The sequence below is a fragment of the Desmodus rotundus genome, chromosome 13 (assembly GCF_022682495.2).
Source record: "Desmodus rotundus isolate HL8 chromosome 13, HLdesRot8A.1, whole genome shotgun sequence".
Lineage (NCBI taxonomy): Eukaryota > Metazoa > Chordata > Mammalia > Chiroptera > Phyllostomidae > Desmodus > Desmodus rotundus.
This window is the reverse complement of record NC_071399.1, coordinates 6876648-6899794: the sequence shown is the minus strand read 5'-3', so window position 1 is coordinate 6899794 and position 23147 is coordinate 6876648. Positions and strand designations below refer to the sequence as shown.

Here is a 23147-nt window from a genome sequence, read left to right as displayed (position 1 = left end):
TTCATAATTACTCAATAAAGTCAAATATCTTAGTCTAGCTTTTAGGGGTTTCCACTGTTTTTTTTTTAATTAAAAAAATTATTTATTTATTTTTATTCAGTTACAATTGTCTGCATTTTCTCCCCTTCCCTCCGCCCCACCCCACTGTTTTTTTAGACTCATTTCTCAAGACTGAAGCTAAATTTGATTTTTCTACTTCTTCTTTTTAAAATAATACTACCTATTAGTGAACAGCTAACATTTATCGAAGGCTTCTTATATGCCAGACCCAAAGCCAAACACTTTACCTACATTATTTCACTTCAACTTTACAATGCCAAACATACCAGGTATTGTCCAAGTGAGGAAACTGAGGCCGGAGAGAGTAAATAAATATATAATTGCTGATGGTCGGGGCAAGAATTTGAATCTAGGCTCTTTGGGGTCCAAACTGCCTGGTTGTAGGTTCCTTGATTTTTGCCTCTTACATTTCTGTTTTTACAACTTCTGCTCTTGCACCCCATCCCTAATGCCAAGTCCAAGGGTGGCTTCCTTCACTCTCTTCTGCTTTCCTCTAACCAACCCTGACCCTTGGGGCTGAAAGGGTCTTTTCTTCACTTGGACTAACTTAGGGGAGCCAGTGTCTTCTGTCTGTTGCTGGCATTTGTCTTTTCGAGGTTCTCAGTATCACACTACTAATTTGAGGACAGTAGTAAGGAGGGCAGGGATTGCATCTAATCCTTGTATCTCCGACCTGGTCTAGAACAATACCTTGTTCGATAATCATTTGTTCAAAAATCCTTACAGATTACCTGGCAGGAAACAGATTTTTAATATAGAGTTTTTGTTAAAAGTTCTTCATGAAAGTGGATTTTATCTCATCAATCTTTTACTAAATGCAATTTTTTTTTTGATATTTTGGGAGAATTAAGTAAATAGGGTGGACCTTAGGATAGTATTCCCAATCTGAATGTATAACTAAAGTGCTTAAAATATGAAGTGCTAAAACTTGTTTTTATCCAAGTGCTTAAACCAACATTGAGACTAAAGGGAAAAGAAATTACTCTTCGTAAATCTGTTACTTTAAACCTCTTATTCTCAGGAGTTTCATGATTGGTCCAGATAGAGAAATTAATTTACAGACGTAGTCAGCAGAACCGCTTAAAAATGCAAGCATAAACTACTATGCAGTTTTCCTTTGTGTGACTTCTGCATATTTCAATATTCAGTTCATCACCTTTAAGGTGTTCAAGTTTGCCAGCTGTAGGAGTATCTCTAAGATTATAGTGCAGTGCTAAAAACAAACTGTCATTAGAAATAAATGAATCAGCACATTCTTAGCGGAATGGTTTCCTCATGTGACTCGTACTACTTAACTAACTTTTTCTTTGTGATTGTTCATTTATCACATCAAAAGTTTCTTTGGACATCTGTTTCGTTAAGTACAAAAAGCACAGGCTTGTTGAAAATGTTCAGTAGAAAAATGACTCTCTCCTCTGGATTTGTAAAAGCAAGATATTCATGGGGCCAGTTACTAAGGCTTTAGCTAAAGATCCTTCTTCATTTTTTTAAGATACCAGGAAGCCATATAATTTTCTATGTCAGTGTCATCTGTTTCCCAATAAAGTTTCATTTACATAGAGCTCATAATACGAAACTTCAAAAAGCTCTCCTGTCTAGTTTGGACCAGAGGATATTCTGGATAGAGCTCATCTCAAAATCGCTTGGAGTCCAAAGTGCCTAGGCAAACCCATTAATCTCAGAATGTGTCTAAACACCCACCTTGAGACAGGCTGCAATTTACCATTCTCTGTGACAGACAAATAACTGGAGGAGTGCTGTCATTGAACCCTAGAGCTTTCTCTGGTAGTCACAGAAAGAAAGGTTCTGTTTTATATTGCCTTGTCATAAAAGGACTACGAAATCCATCAACACGGTATGACTTACATGTAAAAGCAATACTGCGCATAGATATTTCAGTCATCACGTGGAAAATAAACAAGACAGTCTTTAAATCAATGTCATGCCCAAGGAATCCGCATGGACATGCACTGACTGATTTTTATAGCTAAAACAGAAAATACATGGAGATTTGACTGCTCAGTTTTGACACGGATGCTTTGGGCTGTATCTTTCACCTGTAGACACAAGTACCAAATTGGGGAGGAGTCTCATCTGCAAAAGCTGGGTGTGTCCTCTGTGCAGGAACTCAGATAACCTCCTGTTAGATAAATGCCTGCTTAAGATGCCTGTGTTTTGCAAAATGCAAGTTAGCCTGAAAGGCAGGCATCTACTAGGACATGCAATCAAATACATGCTGATAGCCCTAGTGAAGTGGGTTGAAAAGGTAACCCCTGAAACACATACCCAGAAATATATATAATTTTTATAAATTAGTTAAAAATGTTAAAAGCTCTAACAATGAAAATATCTGTTAAAAATTTTATTTTATTATGGTAAGAATACCTACCATAAGATCTACCCTCTTAAGAAATTTTTAAGTGTAGAATACTTGACTATAGGGGCAATGAAATACTTAATTTTTTTGTTTACTTTAAAAGCACACATGAATGTAAGTAAGAGGTGAGACAGCTGCCACTGATTTTGCATAACCCTATGCCAGTTACTAAATCGATATTTAGGGGCACATTTCATGAAGCATTTGGAGGAAGGTATACTTCTATTAGACTCTCCTCATATATTGCCATAGGGCCTATTTGCACAATATTGAGGGTAATCAAAACTGATGTGAGAAATTCATACAAGAACTAAAGTGACAGCTCAGAAAAAATTAGGAGTCTTTTAAATAACTTTGCAATTTTTTTTTAAAAAGATTGAAGACAGAAGTGCACCAAGATGGAAAAGTAGGCAGCTGGATGAAGTGCGAGCCAGTGGACCTGAGGCTGTGTGCCTTCCAAAGTCCTGAGCATCAGCGGCGATGGCTGCCTTGCATTCAAGTCCCCTGTCTTTCACTGGGAGCCAACATCCCCATCAGTAGCAATTTGAAAGCTGTACAGAAACTAGAGGTGGACAATATAAGTCAAAGGACTAAAATCAGCTCCAACACCACCTCACTCTGCTCCCTTGCTTTTTTTCCTTGCAAGAGTTTTGGTCAGCAACTTAGAGCAACCCCACTCAGAGCAACCCAACTGTAGGCATTTTGTAGAAAATGACAATTTTATTGAAACATCTAAGTGAAACCTGATTTGGCGTGTTTCACCTGATAGACAAAAATTTGAGTTACATACTAAACTTTCAGTGATAGTGCCATATCGAGATGTGTTACATTTCTTTTACCCTCAAATATTGAGCTGACAAATATATTTTCATGTCATATTGCAAGTGCCACCTATCTAAGGTAATGCATACCTGCCTAGGCAACATATGCTTCTTTTTTTAAAATTAAATTTATGTGGTAATGATTAAATATATGGCTCTTGGTGTCCAGGTATATGTGACCTGTAATATTTCAGGTCATCGTTTGGAGATTTTAACTCCCTAGCAAGTGAGCACCAGAAACATTCATCTGCCTTACATCAGCAATACATCATTATCACTCTTAGGTTTATGATGTCTTAAAATTCATCTTCCGTTTGTGTATACTTGTGTGTGTGTGTGTGTGTGTATGTCACATTGAACTTTTAAACTTGGGATTTGCTATAGAAAATGTGTTTAGGTGATTGTCCTTGGCAACCCATAGACTATTCATTCCTAAGGAAATACCATAGTACTTGCATTGGGATGACTTTCCTCACAACGAATGGGTGCATTTGTATGCAGCACCTTATTCTTTTAGTTGAGCTTCCCTCTCAAATATTTGTTCCTACTCTATGTAAAATTACCTTAATGTTTGTTTTAGGAATGCTGCTGAAATCAAAAAGCAACATCAGCAAAACAAAATGTGATCCCCTTTGTGCATTTTGGGTAAAACTGGCTGATATTTTCACATCGATTTCCTTTAGGTGATGGGGTTCTTTACAAATATTGTAACAGTTCAAGTCTTTTTGATAAGGGCCAGGCGAAGCTTAAAGTGATCAATATGATAATCAGTGTATTAAAGCTTATTCTTGAAAATCAGGGAATCGTCAACAGAGCAAACACAAGTTCAAGTCATATCTGTAGCAAAAAGATTGCATTTGGTTGCTGGTAGAACAAACTCAGTTTCCAGTGTTTGGCCTTGGCCCTGCTGCTGATGCTTTCTGCACTTTCCATCCTCACGGCCTGTTTCTTCCCAGCCCTGTCTCCTTAGTTCTGCCCCAGACACTCAGCGTCTGACTCTGGATTCCAATTCTGATCTCTTTTCACTTGGCCAAAGCTAGCTGCCCAGAAAATAAGAATAGAGGAGCTGTGATTTCTTCTTCAAATTTTTGTTTCAGCTCCTTCAAAAATAGAAAGCCACCTACTTCAAATTCCTGTCATCTGCATTTATGATACTCCAGAGCATATAACAACCATTTCACTTCTCCAAAGATTAAAATTTTGTCCTTCATAAATGGGAAGGAATTGTTTAACAATCACAGATTAGGAGCTTTAAATAGTTTAAGGAGTGAAAAAAAAAAAACCCCAAACAACCTAAAAATCAGTTTGGTAAAGATTAACTTATTTCTTAGAGGTTTAGATATAATTGAAGAATTACAAAAGATGCAAAAACACATTTCCTAGTGACCGATTTAGCTTGATATTCATGGTAAAGAACTTTTTTTCTTCATCTGAAGCCAATTTTATGGTATCCCTGGCAAGAATCTAAAAACCCAAAGTGAATGTTATTAAATATATTTAATATGTTGCTAAATTGAGAAAAATAAAGTAGGGTCAATATAGAACCTAAAAATCTTATTCGTTTTTTCAACATTTTCTAAGTTTTGCATTCCATAAAATGTATTTTGTGTGGCACAAAAGACAGCAGATAGCTCCAGAGTGAAAATAAACCATATCTCTTGATTTTCACATGCAATTAATTGGTAGCCATACAATTATTTATAACCTTCGAACTTTCCATATTTTGAAGATAGAATCAAATACATTCCAGTAGAATTGTGTTCTAAAGGACAAAACAAAAAGCAAACAGAAACACCCCTCCTATTGCATGATTCAAAGGACCCAGGGAGGTTACTTTCGGAAGGTATTACTTCCCCACTGAACTAAGAATTCGCAAAGCCTGCAGGCCTTAAAACCTGTTCTTGACTTTATTATGCACGCAATCCAATCCTGAGCTTTCCTTAAGGTGGCTCTTTTAAATATTTAACACAGCCAGTGACATACATATCTGTAAAAATGGATTTTTAAAAACGATTAATCTGTACTATCTCTTCAAAGTTGAGGCCTTTATCTGAGATACAAAAGCGATAAATTTCTTGGCAGAAATCCTCTGAGGAGATTTCCAGCTTAGCCTCCTTAGGTTGCACTTTGTCCCCAAGTGTCTGATTACGGAGCCCCACCAGCTGTGTGCAGGGAAGGAGAGAACCATGACACCCCTGGTTAGAGGTCAAATGAGAGATTTGGGTCCGGGGAGATAGAACCTCTTTATTTTCTTTCTTTCTACAGCTTCTCTCAATTCCTCTCTCCCCCTGAAGATCCTCTACTCTAACTTTAAAATATCTGATTCCCCCCCTGCGTCCATTCACAGCCTCTGAGGTTCATGCTTTATTCTCCTTCAGGGTCCAGTCCTCCTCTAAACACTTACCATCCAATGCCTTGTGTGAAAAGAATTCCCAGCAGTCGAGTTTCAAATGAAAGACAAAGTGCTGAGCATCTGAGTGTCCCCTAGTGCTGGTGTCGGTACCTGGAATGCCTCCTGTTGACAATGATGGCTATCACCGGGGGCATTCCAGATCTTTCTATTCTGGGCCGTCTTCAGAAATCAGCCCTATCTGATTGTTCTTTCAGATCAAATGGAGCAGGAAGACAAAGTAAGCTGAGCATATTCTTTCACGCCGCCCTTTGTTGTTAAAAGGGGGAAGAATCCCACTAGGACCCCTAACTCACTTTTAGATATTACCCAACTTCTGTAAGAATTTCTATTCTTCCTCCCCAGCCCTCCCTCCCCCGCCCCGCCCCTCTCTGCCGGTTCCACGATCAGGATGAATAAGTGTTTCTTTGCTCCTCTCAGGCTTGTTCTATGCTGCTAAGAATTAACAGCAGAGGACGCCAAGGCAGGCCACAGATAAATGAGACTACGGGAACATTTGCTGCTTTTAGAGCATTTGGCATGCAGCTATCTGAACTTAACTCAGAAAAGGGTAATGTCCTTTCTTAAAAACAATAGTTGCGGACTTCCCAGTCTCATTCCTGGAGCTCGTGCTGTGGAGTGTTTCTAAAGGTCGCTTATTTAGTGCAAACTGTGAAAGCATTCAGTTTGTTCGCAGACGTGGGCAGGCGAGAAGGACCGCAGCCCACGCCAGCCTGTCTACCAGGCGCTACCTCTGTTGTCCAGAAATGATCTGAAGAAAGATGTGGCAATGCACCTGCCATTGAGAAGGGAAAGGAAAATAACAGTGCCGTTGGTTTGCTTTTAAAAACGTCTTTCTTGTTGGACACAGGAAGTCGTTTTCCATCAAGTCGGTACGTGACATAATGCAGCGTGTCACAGCCATTGTTAAAAAACAAACAAATTGGAACTGAGCTGCGCACAGTGAGTCTTAGATCTCTCAGTCAGGTTCACACATTAAGATGGTTGAACACGCAGAGCTTATAAATTCTCCTGTTGGAGAGGTTTTTGGAGAATTTCACAAAACTCAGTGGGATCTTGGTGGGGATACTGACATTTACCACTGCGTTCTTTAATGACAGCCAAACAAGAGAACACCACTCCTAATTTACTCAAGTAGAATTCAATACCATAACAAGGCGATCGCAGAACACTATTCTTTTATGAAGCCAATTTTCGTGCTCTGATTTTTAACTCTTTTCTTTACCGGTGACTTGACTTTGCTTCCCGCAGCCTGCATTCTGGTACTGTGCGTGCATTTGCTTATACGATTATTCCATTTTTCTTTCTCTAGCACTTTACACTATCCGTAATAGTATATAATCTATATGTACTTAATACCTTAAATTGGAAGTGCAACACCTGTCCCAGAGGTCCACCTTAAGTCACACGGGTCAATAGTTCCTGCTCATGCATTTCTAGAACTATGTTCTTGTGATTAGCAGAGTGTCAAAGAGCTTATCACGTTTCAGCGCTACAAGACATCCCGCATCATGCCCTCTCTCTATTGGGCAAAGACCGTGAGTAAAGGGGCGGGCAGGTAGCACTGCTGACTGGGGGAGGAGGGGAGGAGAGAACACGTTACCTGCTGCCCCATCGGGAAAGCCCCGTCTCTGCTGGGTGTTGGGAGTTCCCTCCACAAGACCTTTGGGCACGTTGGAGGCTGTGGAGGAGTGGGGAGAGAGTGGAGAGGAGCATCCTGCTGTGCTATGGGGGACTTCAAACGTGAACTGGACATGATGGTGCCGCCAAGGGAGGTGAGATAAATGGCTCTGGGGCAGAAAGTGAGATATATTGTGAGAGGAACAGAGAGGGCGTGTGAGAAGTCAAGGACGTAAGTGTTCCCTCCCCCTGGGGGACAGAGTGGGCAGGGTGGTGGTGAGATGAAGCGTCATGGACACAGACTCGGAGGCAGAATTTTCCTGTGTCAGCCACGTCAGCTGCCCTTGACCAGGAGGACTCTTCCTCCGGCTCTCATGGTTGCAGTTCTCAGCCGGAATTGCATCTTCCCACAGAGTTGCCCATGGCTTCTCTTTCCGAGAGTCTCCTGCTACTTTCTGTCACAGGGTCCTCACACTCCATCACATGTGGTAAATAGTGAATTACATTATGTGTTTTATATTCACTGTTGCTGAAGAATTTGAACTCCACAGGTGGTCTTGACTCTCTTGGTTACCACCCAGCACTCAGCATATTGCCTGATGTGTAAAAGACACATAACAAGTATTCATTCAAAAAGAGAATGAATCAGAGGGACTGAGTTATACAGAGATGGGTGGACGCGAGGACAGGAGGAGGGAGGGGCAGGCTGTTAGTGGCAGTGGCAGAGCAAGAGGTAAGACTTTCTTCCAGAGAGTTGGGAAGATGGTTCAGCTTGGTTGAAGCATATGAAAAATGAAAAGGAGGAACAAGAAAACAATTTGAAAAGGTAAATTAGAATCAAACTGCTGGTCTACCAACTTTGCCCTCTCCTCTTCAGGCACCTGAGAGTTTTTGAGCAAGGGACTGACATTACTGCCCCTAGATCATCTTATGTCTTCAACCTACAGACTTTGAAGGAAGAGCGTGTCTTTGCTGTAACTGCCTTTCATGTCAGAGCTATGACCTTGGACCAGACCCATGGACCTTAGGGAGAGTTGGTTGGAGCTGCCGGGGGCCCTGCATTGCCAGTGAAATGAGTTCTAATGACCTGCTGAGTTGCACAGTGTGAAGGTTCATGTGAGGCCAAGCCCAGCATCTCAGATCAATTCAAGCCAAGAGATTAAACGCCTCTAGGGTGTGCTCGGCCCTGTGGTGAGATACAAAATAAATCAAAAGCAGGGTTCCCCTGCCTTAAAAAGGAGGAGAGTACCATCTCTGGAGGAATTGCTCTATGTGACCGCCCCCCCCTCACCTGAACAAAGGAATCAGGTGAAGCTCTGCCGAAAGAGCCCTCTCTGTGGAACAGCCTGGCCACCGCAGGATCCAGGAAATAGTTTTGTCCCTCTGCAGACCCTATGGCTGTGTGTCTGTGCTGGGCCAGACACACCCAGAGGGTCAGCGTGAAAGAGCCCCGCATGAGGAGTCAGCGGCGCGGGGTTCTAGATCGGTCTCTGAGAAACCAGGTCTCATTGTGCAAGTTACTTTAATGCTCAGAATGTTTTATTATTTCAAAAAAATTGAGCATTTGTGAATTTATCCACTATTCATTATGCAGCCACTGAATGCCAAGCTCTGTGCTGAAGGTGCCTCAACTCTGCCGAGCTCACAAAAGAAACAGACGCAACAGGGATGGGAGGTGTGTTCTCCAGTGGTCCGGCCTCCCTAATGCGAGTCGTTGAGGTTGGCAGGGGGCCTGTGAAGCTGCCTGAAGCAGCCTGGGAGTGTTGTGTATCATTGGTCAGAAAAGACTGCTAAAATGCCACCTTTACATCGCATCTGAGACCTACACTGTAATGAAATATATAACCAAAAAGTTCAGTGGACTTTCAGAAGACTTCATAACACCTGACTTGCATTATAATATCCTGATGGGACCAGAGTCTGATCACATGTACGTAAATATTTATTTGGGAAAATGGGTTCATATTCCCATCCTTGGTTTACAGAAGCACACTGTTCCCAATGTAACCCAGCAATAAGAGCCAGTCCCTCTGTCCCCATTCCCATCTGCCATGGCCATGTGGTGACTCGGTGGCCCAGCAGAGAGAACCAGCAGGGGAAGGCTGAGCGGGGTCAAGAGGCACGGTGCCGTGGGGTCTTGGGGTAAGAGTGAGTGGGGAAGACTGCAGGACAGGAGCTCAGAGGTGAAGATCTCAGTGAAGCAATGAAGAGCAAAGCAGAACATTGGCAGCTATGAAAACACTCAGAAAAAGCAAATTCTTGCTGCCACCAAACGCACAGCAATGGGCAATCCATGCACAGCACAGCTGGCCCTTGTTTTATGCTTCTTACGTTAGCTTCATGGCTGGCCACGGGGCCCTCAGCTGGCCAGTACTGTAGCCCAGCAGAGTCTACATTCTTCCCTCTCCCCCTTCCCTGCTCCCTCTCTTTGACAAGTTGCTCTTGCTCCTGATGACACGATAGATATCTGGCTGGGCTCCCTGACTGTCTGGCTGAGGTGCCTGCTCCTCATTAGGGGTAAGTGACTATCAGGCCTCTGCATGTGGACCTCCATTGCTTTGGGGATCGCAGTTAGTGATTTAAGGCAGAACAGAAGCCTAAGCCAGCTCCTCTCACCCTCGGTAGGATTGACAGTTTGGGTTGGGTGTTTCTTTGTTGTGGGGGCTGCGTTGTAGGATGCTTAGCAGCATCCTTGGCCTCCACCCACCACTGGATGCCAGTAGCATCCCCTCCCTAAGTTGTGACAAGCAAAAATGTCCCTTGAAGGGCAAAACTGAGCCCAGATGAGAAGACCTGCCTAAGTGAATAAATGGGAACAACACTTTGGGCTGTCACCCTCAGGGCTGTTGCCTGAGTCTGACGTGACTTTCCGATGAGGTAACTAAATTATTCCAACAATCTCAAGTCCTCAATGTATTTACGCTTTAAAATCTCCTACTATTTCACTGTGTTATACAGGGCGACCTTTACTATAACCATAAATTACGTGTCCACACAATACCACATTTGTTCCTCAGGAGTAGGCACTTAGGAAATATTTATTAAGTGAATAAATGATGCTATTTAAGAACAGGAAAAATGCTTCACTTGCTTTTAACTCTGGGCAAATGAGTCTTCAAAAATACCTCTGTCTACTATGTTCATTGGCATATCGAGAGCAGACGTGAACTAAGAACATAACGGAATGTGGCCATTTTACGTCCCTCTACCAGGGCGGGTGGCTGAAGGGGGGTCTCTGGAGGGCTTTGGACCATCCTTTGACAAATGCTTTAAACAAGAGAATTTTCTTTAAGAAATCCTGCACTAATCTTTTTCCTCCTCTTAACTTCCATGACATGTCACGTGGGTATCTGTATCATGAATCACTTTATTTGATGCGTTTTACTTATGACTGATTCTCCTGAACAGATGGAAGCTCCTTGCAGGTTGGATGCGTGGTTGATTCATTTGTATCCCTCTAAGGGCCTAGCACAATGCCAGACGAACATAAATTAATGCATAGTTAAGGGGGTGCTCTTGTCTTTAAAGACTCGGCTTCTCCCCGGAGCCAATTTTCTCAAACGCAGGCCAGACAAAACCTGCACTTTGCAATGTCTGCCTTTTAACATTTTTTAGTCTGCATGGACCGACAGCAAATTCTTTATTGTTTCCTGATCTATCCGCAATACTCCCCAAGAGATGTTTAGGTATAATCTCAGACCTCACACACACATTAAAGAACAATGAACACCATTTAAACTCAGACGTGGCCGTCTATTACTGACACTCGGTTCCTTTCTTAGATTTTCCTTTTTCCTCTTAAGTAGTAATCAGATCGCTCATTGAGTGCCACTTCACCTTGATTTTGAAATCTGGCATTTAACATAATTGTGATCTTAAAAATCCATCAAGAGCCAAAACGGGGCTCACATTAGTGAGGGACAGTACACCCTAGTGCTTTGCACGCTGTACTTCCCGGCTGAACCTAGTGGGGTGGTGTTTGAGGGGGAGAGGGGGACGCTGGTGGTGACTCTAAGGGACGTCAGGGTGCCGCCTACTCTACAGAGAAGCGGAGCTGAAGGGCCTTCCGCACCCCCTCCCACTGTCCCTTTTCAGGACAGAGGAAAGAAACCGTTCAAACTGTTTTGCAGACAACTCAGGTAGGTCTTGGGGTCAAAATCTGATACGGAAGACGGAGTACGGATCCAGGGTTTTCTCTGCACACCTCGTTCTTTGGACAAAGGCTATTGCACTTTGTATGAACCTGCTGTAAGACTGTACTCACACCAAAGGCCTTTCCTGCACGGAGTGTGTCAGTGGTAAGTACTGGAACAGACAGGCAGGTCTCTGGCTGGGCACAGAGAGAGGCACACAGAAGCCGGTGCGCGAAGACAGTCCCTGCTGTAGGAACTCTCCTTGAGCAACTCTGAGGAACGCCAGCTGACGGCTGACTCCCCCATGCTATGGAGGTCACAAGGATATGAGAACCCAAACACAAAAAGTCACAGCACCTGCAGCCTTTTTTATAAAAGCTCCCCTAATTGAGCACATTAGAGGCGGTTTGAACTTCGTGCATGAAAACAACTTACCATTCCTGGTGATAACACCATTTACAATGAGGTTTTACTCTAAGCGTTCAAGAATAATAGAAACAGTATTTTTAAATGAATGTGTTGTAACACGCGGGCAGTGTTTTTAAAAGCCTCAGCCACTTTCCTCTCAGAAAGGTACAATAGGTTGCTGCTCCGCTGGAGAAGTGAGACCTGCTCTCGTGAAATTTTTTCAATAACAGTGTTTGAGAGGGTTTTTTTCTTTTTCTTTTCTTTTTCTTTTGGCACTTGAATGATATATGTGCCCAAAGAAAAAAGTTTCCTTTATAGAGGTGCAAAAAATATCTTTTACTCTGAACATGCTATTTACTTGAAGTCACTGTTGTTAACTGAGTTTTATTTTGTTTGCAGGTTGAATTTTTTTTTTTTGGACCTCTGGCTCTCCTAAAAATTTGCTGCCATAAAACAGTGTATCACTAGTGGTCTCACGTAAATGTTACAAATCAACCAGGAGGGAGGCTGTGTGCTGATTTCTATGTACTTGAATAAAGCAAACACCACATCATTTGTGAATTAAAGAAGCATCACTCTCAGAGGAATGAGCAAAGAGAAAAAAAGGAACAGAAGGAGGTAGAAATCTATGAAATCAATATTTTTACATTGATATTCACCTATACTTGTAATACTAATTAAAATACTTTATTATTAGGTAATAATCTGTTTCTAGACAATCATATTTTATCAGAGTTTAGCATCCATCAGCCTTTAAACTCTGAAATATTTACATTTTTATCATAAGAAACTTTGCTAAGATTGAGGCATGGATTCACAAAAAATTACTTTTAGCTTATAGCATCTAAAATGATGAAATGAATTCTGATATGAGCAACTGTTGGTGAAATATCGGGGGCCATCAGAGAAGTTTATTTAGGTAATACCTGGATGGCAACCACAATCTCATGTAAGATGTTTTTGGGGGGCCGCTGCTGGCCGCATGGGTCACTGGGCTCATTTGGTATGACATTTCTTATACAGGCAGTCTCACAAAGCAAGAAATAAAATATGAGAAACTATACCATGTAAATAGCTTCCTAATTGTAAAGGATGCCCATGGAAAGGTCTCAAAGCACCTCTCTTCCAATCAGGGTCAGTCTGGAGAGATCTACATGCAGCCAAGGGTAGGGGGAGGATGCACTAAGGCAGTGCTGAAATCCAAAATGGTCAAGGTCAAGTTCTAATGAGTAGCTGCCGCCTCCACACATGGTTAAGAATAGCAGGCTCAGTCATTGGAATCTGTCTCTGAGCTCTCAGAATAATATACTTGGTGGTCTCAGAGACCCAGGAAAAAATTTAATCCCCAGGAAAATGGTTATTCCCCAGGAAAACGGTTAATTTACTCATGGAACTTTCACTGTGTGCTAGGCGGTGCCAGGGACAGAGTAGCAACTGAATGGTCACTGCCTTTTTAGCATGGACTCCTCCAAAGGTAGACGTGGATGCTACCCACTTCTGTTACCCATTCTAACCCTCCAATTTATCAGGCTTGTTTACGCCAGGTCATCGCCCATAAAGCAGAGCTTTGTTTTCAGAAACTGACAAGAAAGATGCCTTGGAGAGATGGCTGGCAATTGGCTACATTTCCTGTAGGTAAAACTTTCAAAGTTCATTGCGCCTCCCTAAATCTTCCCAGTGCGGGGTGGTCGGAATGCGGCTTGCTTGAACTGTGGCTGAGCTACTAAAAAAAAAAAAAGAAGGAATTCTTGGCATTGCCTATTCCCATTCTTTCTTCCACTACTCATGTTTAGTATTTCATCCCTTCTCTGTCAATGAAACAGGATAAAATGTAAGAGTGTCGGAAATGTCTGCGTTGTATCCACTAACACATGGATTTTAGGGAAGGAAGTTCAAAATAGCAGCTGTTGAGCAACAGGGGCTCTCATGAAACAATGACCCCAAGTGAGTGACGGGTGCAATTTATGCAGCATTACACATGCAGGGACCTTGGTGTATTAATCAAATTTTGCCTTCAAAGAATAATAGTAGAAATAAATTAATTATTTCCATTCTACAGATTAAGAAACAGAAGAAGGGAGAAGTGGCCAAGTTAGGAATTGATAGAAGAGGACTTTAAACCTAGCTCTCTTCTTCACAACAAACTGCAGCCCATGGGGCATTTGTATGGGCCTGTTTATTTATCTAGCTTTATACTGTTCGGAAAACTGAAAGTAAAGGGGTACCACCTATTAGAAAGAAAAAAAATTGTCCATGTAATTCGTGAGGAAATATTGTTTCTGGTTCCTGAGTTAATAAAGAGAAGACTTGCCTTTAGTTACCTTGCTTTTAGTTGCCTTCTGCCTTTAAGTTACCTTGATTTGCCCCTCTCATAATTATTCTCTATTGACGGCATTTTAAAGGATATTTTCTTAAACGGTTACCAGTGAGTTGGGCCACATGCTGCAAAAGTTGTGGTGTGGCCTCAGCCAACCAACACGTGGGTTTGGAGGGACCACCCTTTACTTCATCCTGTGCATTTCCCAGCCTCAGCTCTTTAACGATACAGAGGACACTCTCAATCCCTCGGGGCTGGGATGTGGGTGACAGAGTGGAGGGACAAGAATGAATCTGTGGGGATGTGGGATGTGTCTCAGCCCACTCAGAGTCCTTCCATGGTGTCATACAAGAAGTCTGCTTCCCACCTGTGCAAACCTGGCTACGTGAAAGGGGAGCCACGGCCAGGGGCCAGGCTGCGCGCCTGGGGAGGAAGCCATCTGCCACATCATTTTCCAGTATGGTTCCTATCTGGGTCCAAGAATAATCGCCATGTGGTTTTGTTGCGGGCCTTAAAATATCTACAGACTTCACCTCTGCGAGGGCAGTGCTTTATACCTGCTATCAGATTAAACTGAAGTAATGAACCGCATGAGGTGTTATTTAACATGTTTTAAAGTGAGTCTGCCAATGACCTCTCTGCATTAAATAGTTATTTCTGCTCGTTCTTTACTACTCCTGGGACAGCTCCAACAAATCCATTTTGCTCAATCTCTAACTCCCTACTATCAATTGCTATTCAATTTTAATTCACAGTTAAAAATAAAAGCAGTGACCTAACAAAAGGAATTTTTTTTCCCAAAACTTCTTGTTTTTTGCTCCTGTTCCTCCCTAGGTTATGTACTTTAGCAAGAAAATTTGTTTATGTCCCTTAGAATTTTTTTTTAATTGAGGCAAATTGTCACCTTGGCTATATGACAAGACATCAAACTGGATGCAAACATGAAGAGCTAAAGCACCCAGTTAGCCTGAACACTCCCTTGGGGACAAGCTTCCCCAAATTTCCCAAGTCAGACAGGCAGCTTCAGGGCGCCAAGTCCTTCTCACCCGTGTCTCAGGCCCCACGGGAATCAGGAGGCCGTGAGCCACATGCTTCTGTCCAGGTTCAGAGATGACCCTGCTTGTTCAGGACCAAGGGACCAAGAAGCAGAGTGAAAAATCACCACGGCATCTCTAAATACCAAAACGTCCAGATGAAAGGGAAAATCTGTGGTCGGCCGTTCTCACGTTTGCTCCACAGCACGGCAAGCGTGGAGCTGCTTAGGACCGTCAGCGTGGCTCACGGTGGTTCCTGACCCTATTAATTTATGTTGTTTCCTTCATCTCTCCAGTTCTTTGATTATTTGCCAAACAGTGAGAGGGTCAGTTTCCAATCCCATATGAGGCTGGGAGGGACGATTCAGTTTGACTATGTCGTAGGTTTTTCGCTTTTCCTTTTCTCTTTTGGTCAGTGTTGATCCAATAGGGAAAAAAATAACAAAAATTTTATGTAAGTCAATGTTTTTGCAATTCTGAGTTCAATTTTATAAATGCCTGGAAAAGGGTGGAGCTCACTGGCTAAAAATGTTAGTTTTAATTATTCATGATATTCCTTTTCTCTTCTTTTACAAAAGACCACATAATATTTTACATGTTTTCTATTTTTCTTAACAACTCTTTGAAACACTAGCAGGATTCTGTGCCATGGAAATTGTGTGATATTTGGTTCTAGGTGCCATTGAAATACATCATTTTGTAATTTTTCAAATTTAGGAAATGTCTCTGAATATTAGGCTTAGTTAAAACACCTGAGTAACTTTAGTAAGTATACAGTCCATTTATAATCACACTGGAAAACATCAGTTAACGCGTAGGTCCTAAAATCATAGTCCCTGTATCTAGTCTAAGTTAGAACAGGCAAACTCGAGAAATTGTCCTAGATGATATAATTTGGAGAGAGTTGTGTGAGTTCGTTTAGAGTTGTTTTGTTTTTGTCTGAGTGTTCTCTCTAGGTTAGACAATGTGTCGTCGTTTTGCCCGACTGAGGAAGAATTCAGGGTATGTGGATGATAACTTTTCATCAAGACTAGGCTCGTACGTGTGTTTTGAAGGCAGCAGCTTACTACATAGCAGCTGGAAAGTTATCGTTCCGTGTGTCCTCGGAGGAGCGCTAAAGCATTCGAGTTTATGTATTAGTCATCGAAGACTGAATGGTTACTCTAGAGAACCTCCTGGTACGGGAAGAGGGCTTTTCATGAATCCACAGACAAGGGGTAAAAGAGAGGGTGCTTGAAAGACAAGGGAGGCTGACATGTCTTATTACAGTGGCATTCACAGAAAGAGCTTTTCCTAAGGTGAGACACTGGCAATCAGCAGTGGGCCCAGAGAACCGAGGATTGCTTCTGCACTGAGCTCTGAGTTATGTATTTATGGGAGAAAACACGCAGGTGATTACATTTCAGCCCAGAGTATCTGAAATAAGGTCCGTGGATCCCACCAGGAATAAGAGGAACTGTGCCCCCAATTCCTGGAACACTTCAATGATAATTTATCCTAAAAATTTAATTTATTTAAAGTCTATTAGAAAACTACACAGATAAGTTCTTCACAGTGTGTGCCTTTGTTGTAATGTGCGTTTGAAAGGAAAGAAAAGCAAGGAGGAGGATGTGAGGAAAATATCAGCAAAGCAACTCAAGATAAATCACTTCTTATCCAGGCATCTCTATTGCATGGAAATTTCCAGGGTCTTTGTTGCCACAGACCGTGTGCAAAATATAATGCTAAAATTCTTAGAGAGGATCTTCAAAGAACGGTTACCCAGGAAATAACACAATGGTGAAGTACTAATCTGTTTTACCTTCACTGTTTTATCTTAACAGAAGAATCTCACCATTTCCTAAATTGAAATCAAGGGAAGAGAGACACCCCGCCTGTCAGAGATGGTGGCCAACACAGCCCCTCATTCCAGAGCTTATGTGAGTTTTGATTAATTACTCACTGAGTAGGTTACAATATGTGGCTATGCACGCCAGAACTTTTATTAAAGGACTCTCATATCACTTTTCTCTGAGACGCCCTTACGGGAAAAGTAAAACATCAATGCCTGAGAGGGGTATTAAAAGAAAAAAATCACTAGTTGCTGTTATTTTATGTAACACTTAAACCACAATTTTATTCTTCAAAAAAGAAAAAAAAAGTCTTTCTGTCTTATCTTTGCCCTTCTGTAAGTGGAAGAGCAAAAGGCTTTTCTGCAAGTACTAAACTTGTGTCAACTACTATGTGGGAAAAAATAAATAAAAGATTACTTGTTTGGGATATATAATTAAATTAAATCTAATAACCTGAATATAAAATTGTATCAGTGACACAACCATTATTGGCATGGTCTCTTAAGAAGTAGGCACTTAACCTCTAAACTCCTGTAATAATGTTTTCTTCACCTTAAAAAATGTATACAGGCTTGGAATGAAAGGCATCAAAAAGAAATATGCCCACACAACTCATTTTTTTTCTAATGTGAAAATGTAATCATTCTTTTATACCTTTATCTCATAATTATTTCATAATTTAGAAAACCCTTCCACCATAGGAAATTTTTACTGAATTTTGCATTAAAAGAAGAAATAAACCATCCATCAGGAGAAGGTAAAGAAACCCGAAGAACTCAGCCCATTAAACCCGAGGAGTCAGACACCGTCTGAACGATATACTGGAGAAAACTGGATCCTCCAGGCACAGCACTGCACACACACCCTGAACAGTACACATCCCGTGTTCCCTTGTAAATTCTCGTACAGCTTCCCAGAAGGAGGCACTTTTCGTTTTGAGGAAACCCCTCAGGATATGGCTTCAAATGAACCTGTTCACAAAGTTCTAAAGCTTTAAATTACTAGACTGTGGTTACCATTGAGAAAAGGCACTGAGCTATATCAAGGAGAGAAAAAAATAACCAGGTACAAGTTTAATTCTTAAAAGGTTGCCAAGTAAAGGCTGCTCAGAAAGGATTAAGACTTCCCGAAAACAAGAGGGCTCAAAACAAATCGCTTCCAAAGTAGGGGGAACATGCACCCACACTCTGTAATCCATTGTGTTCGGTCCACTCTATTCTGGTAGAAAATTCTCTCTAGTTAAAAAGCAGAGTCTGTATTTTAACATGTTCTCATTCATCTACTTTTCCAGAACAAAAACACTGCAGAAATGCCATTGTTTTCATATTATCAAAAAGAGCATGTAAATCAGAATAATTACACTCTCTGGAATCATTTACCTATGGCAAATTCACGGCGCTTGATAGCAGAATAGGCCACAGAGCACACTGCAACTTAGCGAAAGTGTCTCATTTTGGTAAGACAAATAAGTTGTCTATTTTAAGAAGTCTTTCTGACTCGTTTTGTAGATCTGGGCACATTTAGTGCCTGGGACTTACCTTCTCTTCTTCTTTAGGTAAGTCTTCAGTTCCCTCACAGGCACAGAAACTCTAAATCACTCTGCTGTAGAAGAGCAGGAACTCTAGAATAAAGTAAATGAAATATATAAACTGGAAGAAAATTTGATTCGATGTCTTATATTGATAATTTTACTTCTCAAATTCTTTTAAAATTAAGAGATGTATTATAACAAGGAATTCCTGCTGCTAAGACAATTAAACAGAAAAAATATTGTCATTAAAAACATGTGGTGACCCTTGCAGTGTGTTAAGCTTAACTTTATTTCATGTGTCTGTGTAATTTTAGCTTTTTTTCTAGTAGTAAAAGCAAGACATTTATATGGCTTATTTGCCTTTACAAAGAGAAAAACGCTTGTGAGTTTATCTGAGACCTGCCACTGTTCCGTCCTGTTTAAAGCCCCTCTCATCCGTGTTCCTATTGCTAATTCCAAGTACACATTATGACAATTAGATTAAGGGTAGGAGATATTTTATGTCGCACTGCATTCCCAGAGACCAAGGATTACGTTTGCATACTACCGTGTGAGTTTGCAAATTTTTGTTTTCTGGCCCCACTGAAGGAAAAAACGCACTGGTTTTCCATTTTACTTAGTCATTTTAAACAGCAACCACATCTGAAATGAATGCATTTTGAGTTTCTTATTTTAGCCATATAGTCCCTGAAGTAGTTTCCAAGTATTGAACAATGAATTCAATTTTCTCTGTTCCATTTATTTCCCTCTTTTCACCCTACAAAAAGAAACAAAAAAAAAAGAAGAAAGAAAATAAAAAACAAAAAACCCCAAATAAGCCAACACAAATACATGGTGGATATAAGATAGGCAAAGATAAGTCAGATTACTTTTAGGTTTTGAACATGTTGACTAAGAGATAATTGATATAAATATCAAAAAAAGGGAATTGAAGAAAAGTAACTTGTTTTTCAGAAAGCTGGTGTGTTGGTCTTTTACGAATTAGTGAGGGGCCAGATCCATGGCTGGTTAATGTACGAGGCTGAAAATGTTGACATGCGGGTTGGGAGTCATGGAATGGATGTCCGTCTTCAAGAGATGGGCAGGAGCCGATCTGTACTTGAGGAACCACCTACATGAAAGGTGTTGAGGCATGAAGAGGAGACTGGACCGCCGAGGGAAGCGGAAGGGAGTCGGGGCCAAGGAGCCACACTGGAGGCCATGGGAAAGTGTTTCTGAAGAAATAATTGGGCAACACTGTTAAATGCTGCAGGGTCGTTCTGAAAGAATGAAAACTGTCTGAAGGTCATATGGTCTGATTTTGGAGCACACTTGTGACCTTGGAGACATATTTTCATTAGAGGGAGAGTACAGAAGCCAGCTAACAGGAGCAGCAAAGCTTGATCGTGATGGAAAGACAAAAATGTGTGGCCGAGTTGAAGGGAATGTTTTCTCGCTAATAATTTCACTTTGCTTGCTTAAGGATGAATTGTCCTGAGTGCATTCATAAGACAGAAGTAAAGACACATGACAAGAGCAAGCCTGTGGATGGCAGAGGACGAGGAGGTGGAGGGCTTTGGGGGGTGGATGTGTGTGAGGATCATTAAGACCAAGGGTAGGTAGGTGGGAAGTTGGGCTATAAAAGAGGAGAAAGGTCATTTTATGTGATGCAGGGAAGAGAAAGCCATTTGTTAAGATGAACATGGGTGGAGTGGATGCCCAGAGAAATGGCGAAATGTGAAAAAGAACTGGAGAGACTGCTTGGGCAATAAGATTAGTTGTTAAAAATAAATTAACACAAAAGGTCAAGTAGAAATCCAGTGAGATTGAATAGGATAGGTTCATCCAGGACCTAGTTGGGAGATTTTCACAATATTCCCCAGAAATTCTGCATGAGCCAGCAGTTGAGAAAGATGGAAGATGAGCTCACCCAAGGTGGCAGAGCAGCAGGGCAAAGTCCTGGGAAGTCACAGAGGTACTCAAGACGTGGAGAAGGGAAAAGAAATGGATGACGCCGGATTCAGAGACGGGGCTGGACGGTTCAGCCGGCCGACGAAGCCCTTTTTTTCAGCCTCTCTCCCTCTCACTATTTGTCTATTTATTGTTTATCTGTCTATTTGGGAGATACTCAGAGTGCTTTCCTTCCTATAGGCCTTGTGCTAGGGTACAGACAGGGAATGTGGGTGGCTCCTAGATCACAAATTTGTGAAGGAGATGAGGTTACTTTCTGGTACGATTGAAAATCCATAACCCCGTCGGTAACATCATCTATCCCAGGTCCTCTCTCTGAATATAGATGTATAAAATGATATACACGCATATTAGACACATAAGTATATGACGCACACATACACACACCTCATGTATATAGAGTGTGTGTATACAATATATATCGTGTTACATATATGTTTATATACGACACACTATATACATACGTATCACACACAAACACACATGATGACACCATTCATGTTTGTCATCTGTCACATTAATCATCTGGTCTTTTACACAGTGGATACCTCACCCAGGGCGCTGTAAGCACACCTTCGGTACTTTCATTTTAAAACCTTCCCGCACCTTCAGACTGTTGCTGTGTATCTAAGATGCTGTTTGACGATGGTGCTCGTATTGCAAAGCAAATAACTGCACAGGTGAGCCCCAGTGAAGGGCTCTTTCTGCAAATGGTGGCGAGGTGGGGGAGAATGACGAGACACCCTGCAACTGGGAATGGGTTCCTGAGCAGAGGAAAGGAATTCGAGGCTGGTAGTCTACGTCCATATATCAGTATTCCTTTACAGAAAGACAAAAATAAAATCCTCTGTGCACAGCTCCCTGGAAAGAAACTGGGCTGGGGGAAACTGCTGGCACTCTGTAGTAGAGGAGACGTCACATTCCCCTGAAACCCGAGGTTTTCAGGATGTATTCCAGGGTTTCCAGAAAGTTGGTTTTGAATTTCATCTTCTAAAGTGGATACTTTAGTTCCTTGCAGATACTCAGGAAGTTGATGGCCCTGCAGCGGTCTTGAACTCAAGCCCCTGTGGGTCTTGTCACACGGGGTGGTTGACGTGTGAGCCCCACCCAGCTCCCTTGTAACACCGCCAGGGAAGGGCCAGGTGGGCTCAGGCCTCCGGCTCTGACACTCACACCCCGTGCTTCCACAGCGTCTGTAGCTTTCGGGCGATTGCTATTTGTGCTGCCACTGGTCCAACTCCTGCCTGTAAGGTGGAAAGTGTCGGTTCTGAAAGCGAACTGCCCGTGAAGGAGCCCAGCTCGACCACGGAACAGTGGCGCCTATGGAACCTTGGGCAAGAGCAAGCACTCACTCTCCATACTGCGATTCCTTCACCTTTAAAAAGGGAAAAGATACCATTTTCCCATGGGTTGAGGATACAATGAGTTAATATTTGTAAAGCGTATTAATATTTGTATTGTAACAAGGGATTACTGCTGATTTATAACAATTAAACAGAACGAATATTAAAAGTCATAAAAAGTTTGTGGCTACCCCAGCAGTGTGTTAAGCTTAATTTTATTTCATATGTCTGTGTAGTTTTAGCTTTTTTTTTTTTTTAGCAGTAAAAGCAAGAAATTTATATGGCTTATTTATCTTTACAAAGAGTAAAATGTGAATTTATCTAGCTAATATCTTAAAATACCTTTTAATTATAAAACACTGTTATTACTTGCATTTATACATTAAAATAAAAGTTTTGCCCTAGTCAGCTGCAGTTATTGGTTGCGAGACTAGGCATAGACTCTTGGTTGGTAATGGAAATTTTTAAATAGATGATTTTCAAGGGATTTTTGAGATCGATTAGATCTAAGGTAAAATCCGCCCTGGCCAGTTGGCTCAGTGGAATGTTGTCCATACACCAGGGTTGTGGGTTTGATCCCTGGTCAGGGTGCATGCAAGAGACAACCCACTGGTTTCTCTCTCACATCACTATTTTTCTCTCTCTCTCTCTCTCCTGTCTCTTTCTCCCATCCATTCTCTCTGCAATCAATAAACATAGACTTGGGGAAGGATTTTTAGAAGTCTGTTAAAATAAAACTAGCCATATCCTTCTAGAACACACTGACTTCTCAATTTGCACAGACAACCCTGAAACAAATGAAGCAGGATGGAACCACTGAGCTGCAAACACCCATGCGCAGTCAGGTAAAGTACAGAAGGGATAACGGCAGCTTTTCGTCATTAGGTTTCATCTTGTGAGGTGATTAAAATTCTTTGGAATCCTTCATGTCATTGTGTAACGAATATATCCTCTGCTCCCTGCCAATTTTCAATTATATTTTGAAACAAAGCACAGTGAGAAAAACAATAAGATGCAGATTCTTTCTGTGTAAATTGATTAGCTTAACACCATAGGAAAAAATGCATGCAGACGAAATTTAAATATGCCAATGAAAGTACACAAATATCATCATTTGAAGAAAGTTACTGCCTTATTCTTAAGGCTCTTAATTTTCTGCTCACTCCTGCAGAAATTTATTAAACGTTCTTCTGCTGACACCAGACAATTACCTCCTATGAAAATACAATCGGGATGAAAGTTTGCTAATCAGCCCAGAGAAGAGTCTAAAATTGGAGTTAAATTCTATTTGATAATGAAGTTTGGAGATGA

General features: G+C 41.5%; 1 protein-coding gene and 1 long non-coding RNA gene across 2 annotated transcripts in view; one reads left to right on the top strand and one right to left on the bottom strand.

The window, feature by feature from the left end:
* Positions 1 to 18684, bottom strand: part of TENM3 (teneurin transmembrane protein 3) — a 620275-nt gene extending 601591 nt beyond the window's left edge. The window contains exon 1 of the mRNA XM_053916510.1: positions 18551 to 18684. The gene's annotated coding sequence lies outside the window, so the exon portion shown is untranslated. The remainder of the gene's footprint in view (positions 1 to 18550) is intronic.
* LOC123479983 (uncharacterized) lies at positions 11213 to 21980 on the top strand. Its single transcript, XR_011650739.1, has 3 exons — positions 11213 to 11427; positions 17004 to 17099; positions 21684 to 21980. It is a non-coding gene; the product is annotated as an uncharacterized lncRNA (long non-coding RNA).
* The last annotated feature ends 1167 nt before the right edge of the window (positions 21981 to 23147 follow it).